General features: G+C 38.0%; 2 long non-coding RNA genes across 16 annotated transcripts in view; both read right to left on the reverse strand.

The window, feature by feature from the left end:
* The window catches only part of LOC311603594, a 30,297-nt gene extending 17,712 nt beyond the window's left edge, over window positions 1–12,585 (reverse strand). For 10 of the 14 annotated variants that reach the window (XR_014781146.1, XR_014781147.1, XR_014781148.1 and 7 more), the window contains exons 1-4: window positions 7,043–7,827; window positions 3,771–3,865; window positions 2,894–2,978; window positions 2,032–2,119 (exon numbers count right to left, since the gene is read on the reverse strand). This is a non-coding gene — a long non-coding RNA (uncharacterized lncRNA). The other 4 variants (XR_014781145.1, XR_014781150.1, XR_014781151.1 and 1 more) reach the window with 4 other exon arrangements.
* Window positions 12,586–14,339: 1,754 nt separating this feature from the next.
* The window catches only part of LOC311603597, a 38,296-nt gene continuing 38,237 nt past the window's right edge, over window positions 14,340–14,398 (reverse strand). For both annotated transcript variants that reach the window (XR_014781167.1, XR_014781168.1), the window contains one exon: window positions 14,340–14,395. This is a non-coding gene — a long non-coding RNA (uncharacterized lncRNA). The remainder of the gene's footprint in view (window positions 14,396–14,398) is intronic.

The raw sequence follows: 14,398 nt of genomic DNA on the forward strand, positions 1-14,398 counted from the left end.
CATCAGCAAAATAACTATTGTTTGGTAGACAGTCTTGGTACTCTTGTTATGAAAACTACAATCTTGATTAGAAGTAACTTCCAATTTATTTTATTAATATTTTATCTAATTATAAAATGAAGTACTCAGTCTGTCCTTATGGTCATGGGCATATACTCGGTACATAAAAGTACATAAAGACCTGTCGTCACAGTCCACGACTCCTGTGGCACCAGCAGTCATCACTAAACCAGCATCAGGCCTCCTCTTCCCTATTGACTTATGAGCAACTGCTACCTACAACTACTGAGATACTTATGAGGCAAAAAGATCTAAGAACAAGATCCTTGAGTGAACTCCAGAGTTTACAAAGATTGTTTTTTTGCCATGTGTCCTTTTTATTAAACACTATTAGTTATTGGGGAAAAAAACTTTTAAAACATTGTGTTCACCCACGTGCCATATTAACTCTTCGGCAATGGCTGTTCTTTTCAAATGATAAGTTATTTTTTTTAATCAGTGCATGCACAGATACTAAAAGTAACATGAACCAACACAGAAATGTTGACTGTGCTCCCACTGTGTCTTACTATGAATCATAAGAGATGAACATGGAGCTCATCTCAAAGTGAGAATCTGCAAATCAACTTAGGGGAAGTCCACTCATGAGAGTATAAAGCGGAAGAGAATCTAGAAAGCCTGGCATTCTGTCCACTAGCCCATGCTCTCTGCTAGCTCGTCTTACTGTTCTCTTATCACTCATATAAATATGCATTATACTACAATGTTCTTATTGAGGAAACAAATGGCAATTATTCTGACTCTACCAGGAACTTTGCCTATAAGTTTAATTCGTGTGACATCCTCAGCCATCACATCTGAATGAAGTATATGCTTTGTATATATTTTAATACTCTTCTACAATTAAGTCTTGATTAGAAATGACTTAGAAATCTATTTTAATATAACTGTAGATTATTCCTAATATCTGTCACTAAGAATATGACAGTAAACTAGTATTTAATGGTGCAGACCTCAGACTCCCAGTCTGAGCCACAATGCACCAGTGTCATCACTGATCCAACATTAGCCTTCCACCTCCCTATTATTTTCCATAATGGAGATAATTATGAATCACAAAATAATCTAAGGACAAACTTTTTCAATACACGTCAGACCTATACTATACTCACATGGTGGCTATATTATGAATCCAAAGAGTTGATCATGAACTTACAACAAAGAGAGAATATGTTTAAAAAAAAAAAAAACTTAGGGAAAATCCATCCTGAGAACGTAAAGCAGAAGAAATAATAAAAAGACTTATATTCTGCTCACTCATCCAAATCCTCTACTTGCTTGTCTCGGCCCTTTCTTCTTGACACTCATCCAAGTGAGTATCATACAACCATGAGGAGCTTCTTGAGAAACAGCCATGGCTTTGACACACAATGAACATTGCCTTTAAACATGGTTCATATGGCATGCTCAACCACACATGGGTGTCTATTGTTAATACCCTTTCTATGAAGTGACATCTTAATTGGAATATATGCTACAAATCTGTATTCGTGTTTAAAACTAACCGTAAGACTAGATTATCACTCATGGCCGCTGCCGGGGTTGGGGGCTATGAGTTAGGTATTATGATGTAGATCTCAGACTCCCACAGTTGCAGTCATGATCCATGCCTCATACACACCCCCGGCAGGCTTCATTGCGCCAACATCAGCCTATCCTCTTCTCTATTAATTTCTATGTGTTTACAAGTAATTATTCAATACCATTGAGATAATTATGAATCAAAAGAATCTAATAACAAGATCCTTGAGTACAATTCGGACCTCTGCATGATCTTTTGTCCTGTGGAGTGTTTCTTATATAATCTTAATCTGCCGAAACTGTTAAGCATTGTGCTTCACACACTTGCCCTGATTACCCTGATTACCATACTGACAAGATTACTCTTCCGTATTATACACAGCGTCCTATCAATACAGTGGGCCATCTGTAAGCAAGATAAATGAAGGTATGCACACTTAAAATACTCACACAATGTCTATCCTACCAATACAAAGGCTAGATCGCGAGGTTCATTTCCAAGTGAGACTACATGGAATCAGCTTGTAGGGCATCCATTCTGAAAGTATAGAGCAGGAGATAAAATGATTAGCACTCTGGTCTCGTATCCACCTGCTTCTCTGGCCCATTTTCCCTTATCTCTCACCTAAGTGTTCATTAATCTACAGTGTTTTCTTCTTGGGAAAACAAGTGGTCATAGCTATGACCCTGCGAAAAACATTACCCACCATTTTACTTTATGTGACACTCTAGGCCTCATTGGTGAATACAGTGCAATGGTTTTGGTGGATTTAAATTGTCTTCTTGTGGAACTATTTCTTGATTGGAAAATGACTTACTAATATATTTTTATTTGTATTTGCCTAATTGTAGAAGAAGACTATTCCTTGCATCTGTCACTGAGATGATGGGTATACACTAGATATTTTATGATGTGAACCTCAGACACAAAGACTTATAGTCATAATCCATGACTCATACAGCACCCGCGGTCATCACTGATCCAACATCAGCCCTCCTCTTCCTATTTATTTAGGCACATTTATTGAGCAATCTATCGCTAGTACTATTGAGATAATTTTGAGTCACAAAAAAAAAAAAAAAAAAAAACTTCAAGATCCTTAAACTTCTACAGGATCTTTGGCAGTAATGACTGTCTTGCTCATTTAAACATTCTTACTTTGGCAAAATGTGGTTAAAACATTGTGTTTCATACACATACCAGAGTAACCCTTTGTCTACAGCTCTTACTAGATGACAAGCAGTCCTTTGTCAATAAAGAAACAGCCACTAAGGCAACACAAACCGACACAAGAACACAGGCTATACTCACACAGTCTCTATCCTGCACACACAAACAGTGAATCTCAAACTCAGGACAAACGAAGAACGTGTGAGTCAGCTTGGAGGTACCCATTCTGAGAGTAGAAAGCAGAGAAAATTATAAAAAGATTAACACCGTCTTTACTTATCCATGCATTCTGTCTGCTTCCCTTGCTCATTCTCCTCCATGTCCCTCCTCTAACGTCCATTACTCTTCAATGTGCTCTTCTTGAGAGAACAAACGGATACAGCTATGATCCTACCAAAAGCACTGCCAACGATTTTAGCTCACAGCAGATCCTCATTGACCATAGCTGAACGAACTGCTGATTGGTATATATGCTTAGCCTTATTGCTGTGAAATTATATCTTAATTAGAAAATGACTTCCAAATTTAGTTTTATGTATATTTTCTCTCATTGTAAAAGTACACTATCTCTTATATCTGTCGCTAAGATCACCGTACGCACTAGATATATTACGATGTGAACCTCAGACACCAAGTCATTTAGTCATAATCCATGACTCATACAGCACCCACGGTCATCACTGATCCAACATCAGCCCTCCTCTTACTACTAACTTAGGCGCATTTATTCAGCAATTGACCACTAGTATTACTGAGATAATTCTTAGTCACAAAACAAAAACAATAACACCTAAGGAGAAGATCCTGATACTCAAGACACATTAACAGGTCTTTATCATCTTTTGCAATGATAAAGACCTTTTAATTATACATTCTTAATTTGACACAATTTTATTAAGTCTTGGGCTTCAAACGCATGCTACATACTACTCTTCCAAAGTTGTTAGTGTCCTTATTACTATAGGAAACACCCCTTAAGAGCAGCATGAATTGATGCCAGAAGACATACTGTACTTACACTGTGTCTATATTACAATCTGAAGCAGCTTGTTATGACTGTCATGACCAAGGGAGAGTGTGAAAATCATCTTGGGGGCAGAATCCATTCTGAGACTACAAAACAGAAGAAATCATAAAAATAAAAAAAAAACCTGACCGTTTTTTGTTCATTCATTCATGCAGTCTGCTTGATTGCCTTGCTATCTCTTCTTAATCACATATCTAAGTATGTGTGATAAAATCATATATTCTACAGGAATGAAAAATAAAGCCTGGCACAGTGGCACATGCATGTAATCCCAGAACTCTGGGAGGCAGAGGCAGGTGGATCTCTGTATGTTTGCTGCCAGCCTGGTCTACAAAGCTAGCCCAGGACAAGGACAGCCAATGCTGTCCAAAAGCAAAACAAACAAACAAAAACGTCTTAGAAAATCAAAAAGAAAGAAAGAAAGAATAAAAACACTATACATAGCTCTGACCATAAAAAGAAGGCAGTTTACGATTTTACTTCATGTGGAATTCTCGTTCATTCTGTCTTCATGACCTGCTGTATTTTTAGGTATATTGATAGTACATTGATTGTGTAATTATTTTATCAAACACTTATTTTTATTAGTATGAGTTTTTAAAAATCTGTATGCATGTATGAGTGCCACACGTATGTGGTGCCTACTGAGGCCAGAAAACCCTCTTGAACTAGAGTTACAGGGAGTTGTGAGCTGCCATATTGGTGACTGGACCCAACTTGGATCCTATGTAAGAGCATCAAGTTCTTTTATCTACATAACCATTTCTCTAACCCTGGAAATTCTATTTAAGTTGGAAAGCACCTTTCCAGTATACCTTTGTTAATGTTTTTGTCTAATTGTAACAGCTTATAGACTAATTTTTATGTTATTAATTGGTACCTTTTGTCACATTAAGTTTACCTCTTTCCTTAGCTATTGCTACATTTGCACATACTAACTAATCAATATCGTGCCTGATAGCCATGCTGAACTCATCAATCAGTCATTACATATAGAAAGGTATTTTGGAAAGCACCAATTAATAACATAAAAATTAGTCTATAAGCTCTGGATACATAGAACTTGGAGCCAGAGGAAAATGCAAGCAACCCTTGGAAACATCCACTGTGAGAGTCTAAAGCAGAAGAGATTAGAATATATGTATTGCACCCAATTATTTTTACATTTCTTTTTCAATGCCATTAAGTGTAAGGGAGTTAAATTCTCTGGAAACCTTTTATTTCTGTTTCTGTTTTTGCTTAAGAACTCTGAGCATGCACCAGAGACTACAATCACTTATACCTGTTATTTTTTGCAGAAGTTTTAACCAAAGTTTTAAAGTTAACAGTTCATTTCTTCAACTGGCTTTAGGGTATGGTCCTAGTTAGTTCTTTGGTCAAAGTGACACAAGCTAGAGTCATTCTGGAAAGAAGAACTTAAATAAAAATATGTTTCCACCAGGCAGGCCTATAGGCACATCTGTGGTACATTTTCTTGATGAATAATTGATGGAAGAGGGCTGAGGGTACTGCAGATCCTGGCACTCCAGACAGATGCTCTTGGGGGTTGTGAGAAAGCAGGCTAAGAAAGTTGTAAAGAACAAACAGAGTTCCTTTATGGTCTCTGCTTCAGTAGCTACCTCCAGGTTTCTGCCTTGAATTCCTGCCTGACTTCCCTTGATGATGGACCACCAACTGTAGATTACGTAAACTCTCTTCTACCATGTTGCCCCTGGTCATGGTGCTGATCACATCAATAAATACTCAAGACATTTGGTACATATTTGCAGAATTTATGCCATGTACTTATTTTCCTACCTGTCAAAAGAATAACAACTGTCTTTGCTTTTTGGTTTATTTGTGCAATAATTCCTTCAATAGTCTGAGGTACAAAAATATAGTGAGAATTAATTTATACAAACATCCATGACTATACCTAGAACCCCAAGTACAAACCACAGGCTGTAAGATGTAGCCCTCATACAAATAAAACAGTAGTCATGGTCCTGGGTTCATATGGCACCATATGCCATCATATATTTCACATGAAAGCTACATATTTTCATTAATTTATACAGTTATTTACTGAGATCCTTATTACTTTGTATTAATAACAAGATAACCAAGATTTATAAAAGCTTACAACTGATATCCTTACATGTGCTTTAAAGCCATCTAAAGGATCTTTGGCCATTCACTGCGGCGTTGTAACCATCCTAATTTTACAGATATTAATAAAATTTGTCATGTTACATCCATCATTAACTATGGGTATCATTCTTGAGTTACACAGAATTAATTTAACAAGAAGGAGAATTTATCATAGAACACGAGACATACACTATATTTACACAGTCTCCTGTGCTGCCGAGACCCAAGGCTTGTCATGGACCACATGCCCAGGGAAGAGGGGTAACTCAGCTCAAGAATATCACATAGAGATGGAAAAAACAGATTAGACACATAGTTACATTCTATCCAATAGTTGTGTTGTCTCTTCCATATTTTACTAATCTAATTATATAATAGCATGATATTTTCTCCTGGGGAAAATAAATATGAGACCTGGGGTCATACTATAAGAATTGGACCACCATTTTAACACTGCACACAGATCTAGTCTACTTATTTCTGACAGACTTTTAAGATTTGATGTGTATATTGTTAGTATACTCTATGGCATTATTTTTACAATTTGAGACTTTTATACCCTCTTTTATGTCTTATGTACTAGTCTAGTTAAGAAAACCCGTGACTATAAAAATCAAGATAGCATACTATATCACTCCTGATATCTATCCCACAGCTACACACTACATATATGTTCTAGTATGTGCCTGAGACTCATAGACCAATAGACAGGATTCACAGATCATACACCACTGATCCAACACTGCCCTTGCCTTCTCTCACACTTTTTATGTTTTTATTGCATATTTGTCTCAATTAAGTAAATATGAATATTTACATATGTAAACACAAATATTTACATACACAAATACAAATATTTACATGTATAAATACAAATATTTACTTATGTAAATAATGTAAATATAAGTATTTACATAACTATTCATCACAAATTCTTAGCATAGGGCCCTGATGTGTTGAAGTCCACCCGGACTCTCTATCTTTTCTCTTAATTTTGGAAATCCTCAAAATTGTGTTCATAGTCATGTTGAGTCGACCACACAGTCTAATAGGCCTCACAGGCCTTTATCAAGACAAGAGTGTCTGTCTGATCAAGGCCACCCAAACCAGGACAAGAACTTTGTCTTACTTACATCAGTTGCTGAGCTCCTTACACACAGGGCTATGGTAACCATGGATCTCTCAGCCAGGAAACAGTGTGTTAGCCAGCATCCATCCAGGGAATCAAAGCAGCAAAGATAATAAAAAGATCGATATTTTGTCCAATTATTGTGACGTTTCTCCTTTTATTATTTAAAAGTCAAATTGTTGTAATAGTTTTCTTAAGAAATCAAGTAATATTTAAAATTAAGGCTTTGACCATCACAAAGACTTAAGGCATTAACTTTACTGTATAAATCACCTCGGATGAAGGTTACATAAACCTTTATGCCATCATTCTAAATAGATTTTCAGTGTGTGTTAATATCACTAATGGTCAAATATTTATCTTCAGAATTGGTCAATGCCTTAAATACCTTATCTGCATATATGTATGTCATGGTTCAATGATCCACTATAAAAATGATGAGAGTGCATGACTGCAATGCCTAATATGTGCTGCACATGCCTAATTTTAAACCCCTGCATGGGAGGGGCACATGGGACATCCTATGCTGTGGACCTCAGAACTCCAATGACATAGTCATCGTCAGTGACTTATAATCCCGAAACCCAGTCATCATTGGCCCATATTAGACTTGTTCTTCTCCAGGAACATGTGCATGTTGATGAACACACCCATCCATTAACAGTTAAGATGACAGCAAATGACCTCATGCTGCCCTACAGGATGGCGGGTATCCTTGCTGGATACATTTTATACTCTACAATAAGAGAGCACGCCATTGATCAAAGCAAGAAAAATAATTCAGGAAAGTACTCACCCAAGTTTTGTGTCTTAATGTGGACACAGAGGGTAGGAATAGCCTATGTGAGCATGGCCTGGGTTTAAAGCATTTTGGAGCCACTGGTTCTGTGGGATGAGGACACGGGATCATAAATACCTGATGACTTCACTAGAGTAAGCTTTGTATGACATTTTCTGGAAAAAAAACTGTGAACCTATAGTAATACTTATGTATTTTCTTTTTTTTTTAATTAAGTTTTGGGGTCTGGTTCATGTCAGTGTATGGTGATTTTTTTTGCAAATTTTAAAAATAAAGATTCAAAAATTAACAGTGTCAACTTTGAACTACCCCCAATCAACATTGATAGTCACTTATAATCCCTAGATCTAAAGACTTCTGGCAGAGAGGAAAAAGGTTCTCGATCAACATGTTTTTTAAGGAGCGAAAGTGTAAATTACATAAATGACCAGGGTTCCTTGCTCTGCCATATACACTGATTAGCCATCCACTTTTCCCATTTATTTATGTATTTACTTACTGATTGCCTAACTGATCAACACATAACAACAAATCGCAGGTTATTTATTCAGAATCAAGTCACAAGTATCTTAGATTAGATATAGGATTTCAGAAATGCACTAACCTCAGTCTAGGTATCCTATGTCCACAGCATAAAACCTTAGAGCCCCGGCCACTGAATCCTCATTACATCAGACATAGTGAGTCCATTCTGGGAAATAAAACATAGGTAGGTTATGAGAATGGAACCACTGTGGTGTTATCCTTTCTACAGATGTCAAAGTCTTACTAGGTTCACAGAGATATTAGGAGGGGAATTGTTAAGTTAGAATGGGCCTAGTCTTTCTCAGGGTTAATTTTACTCTCTGTATGACAAATACAAATCAAAGCACTTCTATCTCTTCCAGCAGGTACTCATGGAGACAACCATGTATGTCTTCCTTGGAAATGAGGTGAATCTGGATGGACTGATGCTGAGGGATCACGTCACAGGTCTTTCTGGTCTATGCCAATAGCAATCCTTATTCTGTGCGTGTACTCGTTAAGTGAACATCTGCATGGCCTACTTGGGGATGTATTTGCTCACCAATCTCTTTCATCGTACAGCCTAATTCAGGGACAACTGAGACATGCACAAGGTAACAATATAGAAGAAAGGATGCAGCTGCCTACAGACACACAACCCAGGAAGAGCTGTGAGTGGTGGCTCATGCCAACAACTCAGACAGAGGGACGCGCAGGACACTGGGAAGCTGCGAGCCAGCCTAGACTGCATCATGAAACAGAGAAGGGGGAAGTGAGGAGTGGAGGGCATGACACCAAGGGGAAGTGAGGGAGGAAGAGAAGTAAAGAGTAAGGAAGGGCGAGGAGAGAGATAAAAGGGGATGAAGAGAGAAAGAAGGGAATGACAGAGAAACAAGAGAGTGGGTGTGTGAGTGAACAATCAAGGTTAGACAGGATCTGAAAGAGAATAAGGGAATGAGAAAGAAGGAAAGTTTGAGGAGAGAGAAGAGGATAGAGAAAGGGCAATGGGGAAGACTAAGAGAAGAAGAGGTAGAGAGAAAGAACAAGGGAGAAAAAGGAAGAAGAAACTAAGACAGGGATTAAAGGGATACAACCAGATTTTTTTAAAAGTTGACTGAGAGGAAGAAAGGGAGTCAGGGAGAGATAGGCAGAATGGAGAGAAAGAAGAAGGGAAGTTTCTCTTAAGAAAGCCTGATTATATGCTCATCAGCGAGGGTTAAAAGCCACACCTCTGGATGGGTGGGTCATAGCTCTTTAGAAACTTTCGTAAAAATTAATGACTATTTTACTACTTATTCCTTAAACAGAAGGAGATCTTAGTTTGCCTATGAGATAGGACATTGTATCACACACTGGTCAACACTCCCAGAAAAATGTCAAGGCCTCCCTAAGCGCTCTAACTCATTTCCAAGGCCTGAATGGATTAGCCCCTCACAAGCAGATTTTACTATTTTGGATGAACAGCATTCCTTAGTCCATACCTCCCCCAAAAAAAGCCCTACCATTTTCTTACACAACCCCCGCCACTGTCTTTCACTTAACTCTTTTCCATGTTTCACTGATGAATTGATAAAACCATCAAGACTCATACATAAATTTGTAATAAGGTGATGGTGTAGCTCAGTACTAGAGTGCTTGACTAGTCATTTGGGGCCATGGCATGTGTCTGTGGACACAAGGACCTAAGTGATCCTAATTCCATTTCGGGAGCTACGGCCCACAGAGGAAGTAGGAAACTCACTTTGCATACAGAGACAATATTTTCCATGATTTCATATGAGCTTAAGCCTTCCAGTGAACAAGACTCAACACTGTGTTGTTTACTTTTAAATAAATACAATCATCATTGCAAAAATGTTTATTTGCCTTTTTTAGAGAGTCATGCTGGACTGGATTAACAATCTACCTGTTCCTGTTTTCTTCTGAAAAGGTCTTCACTGGCCTGTACTTTGGCTTTGGTAATTGAGATAATAATGACATTTGCCTATATTTGTGATAGTGCCATTACCACTGTCAATGCAAAAATATTGCACAATATTAATGCCCGATTATATCACATATATAAAATTTATCAAATTATATTATTAAGCTTTAGAGCTGTCTAAGGGAACGCTGGTGATTCAGTGTGTCATCAGAGCAATTTCAATCTTAAAGATATTAATAAAATGTTTATGGGCATGTGTATCTGTCATAAATGGTGGGTGTCATTCTTGAGTAATTTGGATTCGTTTAACACTAAGGAAAAGCAGTCAGAGTAGCACAAGAACACGGACTGTACTTACAAGGCCTGCTGTGTTCCTAAAACCCTCAGCTAGCTGGGGACGCCATGATCCAGACAGGATAACTCAGCTTGAGCATATACCCAGAGGTGAAAAGAAGAACAGATTATAAACACAAGTATGTTCTAGCCAATGGTCCTTGCATTGTTACATTTTATTTTATCCATCTAAGTATATAAAGCTATGATACATTCTTCTTCAGAAAATAAGTAGGAGACTTGGTTCTTACCCTAAAAAGAATTTTGGCCACCATTTTGAAGAGCACACAGAATGCTCAGCTAAGGGATTTTTACCTGGAGATCTTTATCACTTGTGGATTTGGGAATGTTGGTATTTGTACATGAGTATTACTACAAGGTATTATTTTCAAAATTGAAGAATACTTTGCTCTTTTCAGTCATTGTATTTTAACCTAATTATATAAATGGAATAAAAATTTGGGAACATAAAAGATTATGCAAACACAGCCGATACCTATATGACAACTCCACACTGCATGTGTTTTAGTGTGGACCTCAGACTCCCAGACCTGTAGTCATGATCCTCGATCATACATCATCAGTGGTCATCATTGATCCAACACTGCCCTTTGCTTTCTCTCAAACTTTCTGTCTTTCTGTTACCTAACTATTTGTGTTACTTTGTGATGACCTAGTTGGTCATCACAAAATCCTGGCACAAGGTCCTGGTGTATTGAGGTTTAGTCAACGGATCTTGTGCCTCCCTGACTCTGTCTTCTCGCCTAATTTTGGAAATCTTCAAAATGGCGTTCAGAGTCATGTCGAGTTGACCACACAGTCTGATAGGCCTGATAGGAGCCTACGTCTGTCTTTACCAAGGCAGAAGTGTCTGATCAAGGCCACCCAAAACAAGGCAAAAACTATGACTCCACTTACATCAGCCACCATGCTTTCACACGTGAGGATAGGGCAGCCATGGGCCTCCCAGCCAGGAACGAATGTTTTAGTCAGCATCCATCCAAGTAGTGAGTACAAAGCAGGGGAGATAATAAAAAGATTGATATTTTCCCAATTGCCTCTACACTACACTAGTGGTCAGTGCCACTAGTAATTTACCTGTATATGCATTTGTGTGTATATTTATACCATGGTTCATTGATCCACTAAGAAAATGTATGAAAGTGCCTAATGCTCAGTGTGTGCTGCAGATGCCTCTACACTTCTCCTTTCACTATTTGTTATTCAAGATTCAAACTGTTATGACAGCTTAAGAAATCAAGTAACATTTAAAATTAAGACCTTGATCCTCACTACGGCTTAACCCATTAACCACACTACATTTGTGAACTTGGATAAAGGTTATATACATCTTTATGTCAATTATTTCTTGACAAGAGTTTCAGATTTTCTGCATGTATTAGTAGCATTGTGGCCGCCCGTTGTTTATTTTCTTAATTGGTCAGTGCCACTAGTAATTTACCTGTATATGCATTTGTGTGTATATTTATACCATGGTTCATTGATCCACTAAGAAAATGTATGAAAGTGCCTAATGCTCAGTGTGTGCTGCAGATGCCTAAAACTTATCCTTTTTCTAAGATGGGCACAGGCGGCATCTTATGGCGTGGACCTCAGACATACAGCATGCAGTATAATCATCGTCCACGACTTATAGTGCTGACCCTGGTCATCATTGGTCCATACTAGCCTTCCTCTTCTCTAGTAATAGATGCAAGTTTCTTGATTGACACATTAATCCGTTAATAATAAAACTATGTATGTACAGGAATAGCCTTAGAGTGATTTTATTTCATTCTTCAGAATAACTCAGTCCCTTTCTGGAATACGTTCAACACTTTGTAGTAACACAGAGCATCCCATTAAGCAAAACAAGGCAGAATAATCTTGAATATTACTCACGCAAGTCTTGGGGTCCTCAAGTGAGCATGAGGACACAAGAAGAGTTTGTAAGTGTGGTCCAGTGTCTAAAGCAGACTGGAGCCATTGGTTCTGAGGACGGGAGCTCTGTGGATAATGGAAATGTGATGACTTAACTTGTGTGAGCTTCGTAAAATGTTCTCTGTAGATGTCTGTGAATCTTGACAAAATTGAAGTCTTTGGGTCTGGTTCATTTTAGCATGTGATGATTTATGCAATAATTTTCTACTAATGTTTGGGAAATGAAGAATGTCAACGTTCCTTCCTTTTCAGTGTAAATCCTGGCCAGTCTTAGTACATGTCTGTGCAAATGGGATTCTTTATTCCTGCAACTCCAAAGAACTAGCACAGAAATTTTATAATAGGATAGTCTGTTGAAATAAATAAATGTGATCATACCATTGCAAAACTGTGAGAGCATCAGCTTAAATGTCCACTTTCTATATACGATAATGCCATTACAACTGTGATTCCACAGACAGAACACAATATATTACTGCCAGATCATATTATATGTTCAGTAATGGAAAGATTGACTCATTTTTTCCTAATTTTTAAAATTAAACTGAGGATTGAGATTGAAATACAGTGAAAAATAGAACAGAAATCAAAGTTGCTCCTCAGGGGCATGTTTCCAGCCCAGGATTATGGGTAAACCCCCTTCAATTGGGATTTTATTTAGTTAATAATCAACTTAAATAACTATTTTGTTCTTTTCTTAGTTTAAAAAAATACAACATATCTCAAAACAACAAATATTTATCCAAGGGCTACATACCCCACAGCATCACTCTAGATCAATTTATGGCTAGAATGTGGTGCTTCACAAACACAATAGTAATGATTCTTATGGAATTAAACACTCACATATTTGGAAGAGAAATGGCCTGTTTGTTTGTGTTCACTTATAGGATTCTTGGTTGATTTATACAGAGCTTTAATGCACAGAAGCCCAAGAGCAGAGCCTGTGTTATTTTTGATTGCCAGATTAAGCTCATATCCCAAAGAGATAATAAACGGGATTTTTCACAATGGACCTCAGAGTTACAGGGCTTAATCAAAGTCCTCCATTCAGACACCCCAGGGTACTCATCACTGAGCCATAAGCAACCTTTGACCTCTCTCTCTCTTTTTCCTTCAGAGACAGTTTTATTTATTGACCCATTCATCACCTCACTGGCAGCAATAAAATAAATATTCATGAATTTAAAAGAAATAGCTAAGAACAATACATTTTTTGGAGGTCTCCTTATAGGCTCTTTTCTCGTTGCTTAGCTCTTTCCCCGGCCTCTTTCTCCAGGGGCCTTCAGTGAACCATGGATGGATCAATTCGCATGCCTGCCTCATGGCCATCACATCTGTCTCTCTTCCCTATTCCTGGGTGTGGCCTTCTCTGTGCAGAGCTGTCTAAAAGCACTCTGCAGTATAAAGCAAACATTGATAATAGTCCCCTCTCCAGCGCAGCGCCCCATAACCTCAGGTAGCTACTGAGTACTTGAAGTGTGGCCACTGGAACGGGGAAATCGAATTTTACATTTCACTTCACTTTAATTACTTTATATATAAGCGGCCATGTGTGTAAGGTGGCAGCCATATTGGTCCTGCAGCCCCAGATTCTGTGAGCAGATAAGGAAATGGCAGTGCGCAAATAAAAGGGTTCGTGAAATAACGAACACCAGCTGGATTCATAGCCACTGCTTCCTAATGCGTTGTACCATTGGTCTGTAGTGACTAGACTTAAATAACTCAATGCACACTGCAAAGAAAGCAGCCCTGATTGACAAGTGTCTCTGATTAGTCTGTAGACAGAAAGTATCTTACCCACAGAGGCAGCAGCACATGCTTCGTCTCAGAGTGAGTCAGCTACAGTCTTCATTCTG

The sequence above is a fragment of the Acomys minous genome, assembly GCF_964271855.1.
Source record: "Acomys minous genome assembly, chromosome: 8".
NCBI classification, from domain to species: Eukaryota; Metazoa; Chordata; class Mammalia; order Rodentia; family Muridae; genus Acomys; species Acomys minous.